This window comes from Phascolarctos cinereus, unplaced genomic scaffold, assembly GCF_003287225.1.
Source record: "Phascolarctos cinereus isolate Bilbo 61053 unplaced genomic scaffold, phaCin_HiC Scaffold_2;HRSCAF=192, whole genome shotgun sequence".
Taxonomy (NCBI): Eukaryota; Metazoa; Chordata; class Mammalia; order Diprotodontia; family Phascolarctidae; genus Phascolarctos; species Phascolarctos cinereus.
Window position 1 is genome coordinate 132,237,110 of NW_027555625.1, and position 6,000 is coordinate 132,243,109.

Below are 6,000 nucleotides of genomic sequence, written 5' to 3' on the forward strand. Positions count from 1 at the left end.
TTAGTAATTTCAAAGAAACCAGGAAAAAAGATCAGACCTTGAACTATATTATAAGGGGAGAGTATTGTTGAAGTGTAAAATGGATAATTTTGATTATTTTAAATTAAAAATTTCTAGTATAAATAAAACCAACATATCTAAGAATAGAAGGAATACAGAAAATTGGGAAGAAACTTTCACAGGCTCTCAGGATGTGATTTTGTTGGAATACTGCTGTGGTGTAGGAAATGATGAGATGCTTGTTTTAGAAAAACATGGAAAGACTTGGATTAATGAAGGAAGATGCTGTCTACCTCCAGAGAAAGAGATGAAAAGTAGAATGGTTTTACATACATGTGTATATGAGTGTGTGTGTATCTATATCTATATATGTATTTATGTATATATATGTTTATAGATATCTATATGTATGTGTATATATCCATGTTTAATTGTAGCCTTCTTTAGCAGGGGTGAGGAGGGATGGAAAAAAATAAAATAAAAAGTGCACAGCAGAGAAGAAAAGAAAACCTAGAAGTAAACAAAGAAAAGTCGGATGTCTCTGAAAACAATGTGTAGTATTTATTATATAGATTTTCTTGAAATGGAAATTCATTGTTTTATACTGAATCCTCTCCTATGTTCTGCTATACATGGAAATGTTCTTTTTTCATTTCTCATTTTGTATTTAAGATGAATAAAAATTACAAAAATATAATAAATATAAAAATTTAAAAATCAGTTGATCAGTAAATTCTTAAGTACTTACTATGTGCCAGACATTGTGCTTAGTGCTGCAGATACAAAGAAAAAGCAAAACTAGTTCTTGCCATTGAGAAGATTAAGGTTGATCTTGTGTCATTTTCTTATTGATCTTATTTACAAGTAATTGATTTTGTCCTATAATTGATTTTGTCATGTAGCTGCTTTTATCTTCTATTTAACTGACCTTGGAGAATGCATATGAACGCAATGGAGTCAGGCCTGGTAGCTACCAAGCTGTCCTTCAATTGAGACACCATCAAGGAGCTTACATTACAGTTAGAGAGACAACATATAAAACCAGAACATGCAAGAGAAATATAAAGTAGGTGGAAGGGAATGACATGAGTCCCCAGGGAAAGCAGGAAAGACTTCCTAGAGGAGGTGGTGCTTGAGCTGAGTTTTAAAGGAAGTCAAGGATTCTGAGTGTTGGAGACTGGAACAAAGAACACTACAACATGGGGATAGGCAGTGACAAGACAGATGAGACATGGCATGCTGTGTGAGGAACTGCAATTAGGTCGGCAAGTATAGGGCAACTTGTGGAGGATGGGTTGGAGAATGAAGGCTATGTGGCAGTAAGGCCAGTTAGAAGTTTATTGCAGTTGTCTAAGATACAGATGAAGAAAGCCTGAAATAAGGTACTTAGCTTTGTGAGCCTAGAGAAGGGGATATATGCAACAGATGTTATGACAGACGTTACACGATTTGACAGTGTATTATATATGTGAGAAGAGAAAGAGAATAATCTAGTGTGATATTGAGACTGTGAACCTGAAAGCCTAGAAAGACAATGGTACCTTCAGTAGTAATATGGAATTTCAGAAGAACAGAGTGTTTTGAGGAAAAGATTCTGACTTGTTTTGGGCATGTTTGGTGTGAGATACCTACAAGACAACCAGATATTTGAGATGTCCAAGGACCAGTTGTTGATTTAAGACTGGAGCTGAGGAGAGTCTAGGATTGGAGATATATAAATTTAGGAATTCTATTAATACAGATGATAATTTGAACTCTTTGAAGCTGATGAAATCACTGAGGGTGTATAAAGAGAAAAGAGAAGAGGGCCCAGGAGAGAGCTTGGGGAACATCCATTATTAGTGGCCATGACATGCATGAAGAATAAGACAAAAGAGACAGGAAAGGAGTAGTCATACAAGCAGAAGGTGAATCAAGGGAGAACAGTCACAAAAATCCAAAGAGAGCATGTAGTATGAGAAGATGGTCAAAAGTGTCATGCTACGGTGTGCACATACACATATATTCTAGAACTTTGTCATATATGTATATATGCATATATGCCTTACTATAAAGCATATATGTGTGTGTGTGTGTATATAAGTACCATTCTAGAACTGTCATATATATACACATTTATGACACTTTTGACTATCTTCATCCTACATAAGGCATCCTATGTATATGTGTGTATACATAGATGTTTGTGTGCATATTATATGTGTGTGTGTGTGTGTGTGTGTGTGTGTTTGTATGTGGTATTTAAACCAAATTTCTTAACATCTGCTTTCCAGTTTTCCCAGGAATTTTTTTCAAGTAGGGTGTTCTTTCCAAGGTAATTTATGTTCTGTGGCTTATACACTAGGTTGCTGAGCCTGGTAATTTATGATTTTTCCTTGTTTAGTCTAAACAGTTTCACTAATTACTGCTTATAATAAGTTTTCAATCTGATAATGCCATTCCTTCTTTATGTGTACATTTAAAAATTGCTTTGCTTGATATTTAGATTTTTTTTGTTACTCCAAAGAAAATTTCAGAAATTATTTTGACTGACTCTGAACAGCATCTCATTGGTAGTTTGATATAGTATTAATATGTACATTAACTTATATTGTGTTGTCACTTTTATTATATTAGCACAACCCAGCATGAGTACTGGCATATCCCACCAGTTTTTAGAATTGTTCTATAGTCCCTTAAGGATCATTTTATAATTATATCTATATAGTTATTGAGTATGCTTTGGTGGATTGATTCCCAGGTATTTTATGCATGTTGTAGTTACTTTGAATGAGATTTCTCTTTTTATCATTCCCTTCTGATTTTTGTTGCTGCTACATAGAGGTGTTCTTGACTTTTTTTGGTGGGTTTATCTTGTAGCCTATAACATTACTGAAGTTTTCAATGAATCCTTTTGCTTACTCCTAAGGATTTTCTAAGTATGCCATTATGCCATCAGACAGTATGGAGTATGGATGATTCTGTCTCTTCTTTGTCTATATTTGTACTTTTAATTTCTTTTTTCATATGGCTATTGCTAGAATTTCTAGGACTGTGTCAAATTAACTTACTCTTGCATTTATTGGGAAAGTTTCTAGTATTTCCTCATTGCATATAATGTTAGTTTAGGTTTTAGGTAGATACATTTTATCATATTATAAAAGATATTTGTATGTGTGTGTGGGTGTGTGCATGTGCGCTTCCTCAATTTTTTTTCTCTTTAACTTGTCCACTTTTATTTGAACTGGTCTTAAGTCAGTGTACAGGTAAAGCTCCTCCCCTCCCCCAGTTACTGGCACCAATCTCATGTAACCCTCAGGGAGACTGTAAAAAGTCTTCATTCAATCTGTGTTGGGGGCAGGGAGGGAAATTAGGAGGCCGTTACGGCTCTGACAAAAAAAAAAGGAACAAGTTACAAAAAGGTTTTTTTTAAAGGATTACGTAATTTACATGTAAAGCAATGTTACTGTCTCCCCTCTCTGTACTTGCTCTGAATTTATGTTAAGTAACTCCTTTGTGTAGAGCAGGACAGCTTGCAGAGAGGCAAATAACTCTCTGTAACAATGCATTATACAATATTTGGAATAACTAAAAACAAAACAAAAAAACAAACGTATTATCAGTCCTGAAAGATGCCCTGTAGAACTTTGGGTATGTTTGCCTCCAGCATACTGAGAGACTGATCATTATCTTCACCATTCCAGTTTTTAAATCTTGAATAAAGTGCCAAGAACAACTCCAAAACAAATAAAGCCATGGCAATCACATCTCTCTTGTTGGGAGCAATTATGTGACACTCCTTTACAAAAAAAAAAAAAAAAAGAAAAACAACAAAACATAGCCAAGCAGTCCATTTAGAAGCATTTGTGGTGGACATTAGACGGCTGCTTGCTGATCCACGTCTGCTGGAAGGTGGAGAGGCCAGGATGGAGCCTCCAATGCAGAGTATTTGTGCTCCTTGTGTTGGGGAATAGAGCTATAAATACCCTTTATGTGTCCTGTCAGAAATGCCTGGGTACATGGTGGTACCACCAGACAATACAGTAGTGGGATACAAATCCTTATGGATGTCAACAGTGCACTTCATGATTGAATAGAAGGTAGTTTTGTTGATTCTACCTAAGAAAGATGGTTGAAAGAGAGCTTCTGGGCACGCGAACCAGTCATTGGTGATGGTGATGGCCTGACCACCAGGGAGATCCTGTCTTTTCCAGAGAAGGGCTTGATGCTGCTGTGGCCATCTCATGCTTGATGTCTAGAACTATGTAACACAGCTTCTTCTTGATGTCATGCACAATTTCCGTCCCATCCATGTTAGTGTAACTGTCCCCTCTCTCAGGATTTTCATGAGATAGTCTGTCAGATCATGGCCAGCCAGATTCAAATGGAGGATGGCATGGAGAACGGCATAACCTTCATAGAAGGAAACAAAGTGATTACATCATCATTGGAGTCCCTTGTAATGCCGGTGGTGTGACCAGAAGTATACAGAAATAGCAGAGCCTGGATGGCAGTATACATGGCTGGAGTGTGGAAGGTCTCAAATATAATCTGTGTCATCTTTCCTCTGTTGGCTTTGGAGTTCAGGGAGCTTCTGTGAGCATCACAGAGTGTTCTTTAGGGGCCACGTAGAGCTCACTATAGAAAGTATGATGCCAGATCTTCTCCAAGTCATCCCAGTTAGTGACAATATTATGTTCAGTGGGGTACTTCAGGGTCAGAATACCTTTCTTGCTCTGGGCCTCAGTCCCCAATAGCTGTCTTTTTGGCCCCCACATATCATCATACTCTGACATCTGGGGTTCCCAACAATGGAAGGGAAGACAGCTCCAGGGGTATTATTTCCTGCAAAGCCAGCTTTGCACATTCTGGAGCCATTGTCAACAGTGAGGACAGCAATATCACCATCCATGTTGAATTTTGAAGTAGCAGGTTTAAACCCTTAAGAAAGAGAGGAGGTAGTGCCACATGTGGAGGCAGGGGGGAAAGTGCATGTTGGGTAGAAGAGCTCACAGCTGTCTTAATTTTTGAGGATAACTTGTATGTGTAATGACTGACTGGCCAAGCCCAGCCTTTATGAGCAAGCACAATATATTTAGTTGGTGCAGTTCCCACATGGGTTTCAAAGAATATTTGCAGCTATGATTATTTTGAGTTTGCTAACTATGTGATGAAGAAACAGATTGTTTTTGGTTTATTTTTTTTTTTACCGATGCTGACCTGGAAGTGGGTATGCATAGAAGAGACTCCTGAAAGAGCAGTTCAGACTTTTTCCCACTGTGATGATGAGCAAGGATAAGCTGCTACTGATCTTCTCCAGGTTGGAGAGAGGCCTTGGACCCTCTCTTACCCACCATGAAGCCACGAGAGCATTGTTTTATTGTTGCTGAGACAAATAGTATTGGCAACCATGGCGGCTTGATTCCAGCTGCTGATTTCTCCCTTTGTCCTGACATATAGCCCATGAATACTTTCTTTGCCTGTTTGCATTTGTTCTTTCCTGCTTTTAAGTGAGGGAGTATTGGATATAACTACATTCTTGTAGTCTTTGAAAAGTTGGAATAGTGGGCATCAGATGTCCAGGAGCTGGAGTTCATGCTGAAAGAGGCCAAATATGGGAGAAGTAGTAGCAGAGGCCTTGAAGAGCTACTAACTTACACCAGGCCAGCAGTAGCTTGACTCACCTAGCAGCCACATTGTGTTCACAAGTAAATTTAAATGTGTCAAATGATAATGGTGCTAATCACTGGAGGTGATCATTGATATAATAGGTGCTAATCACTAGAAATGATCATTGATATAAGGGAGATAAGTGTAATTTGTGACTAATATTGAGAGAATGCACTGGAATGAAAAGACTCTTTTGACCCCTCAGGAGGTATCCCTACCAGCTTGTTCAGAGATTCCGTTCCTCATTGTTCGTAGGGGTTAGGGTAAAGATTCTCAGAGCTTTACAGGCTTTTAGAGGACTACGTATTATGTGTGTGTGTGTGTGTGTGTGTATTAGTTATCCTTTAAACA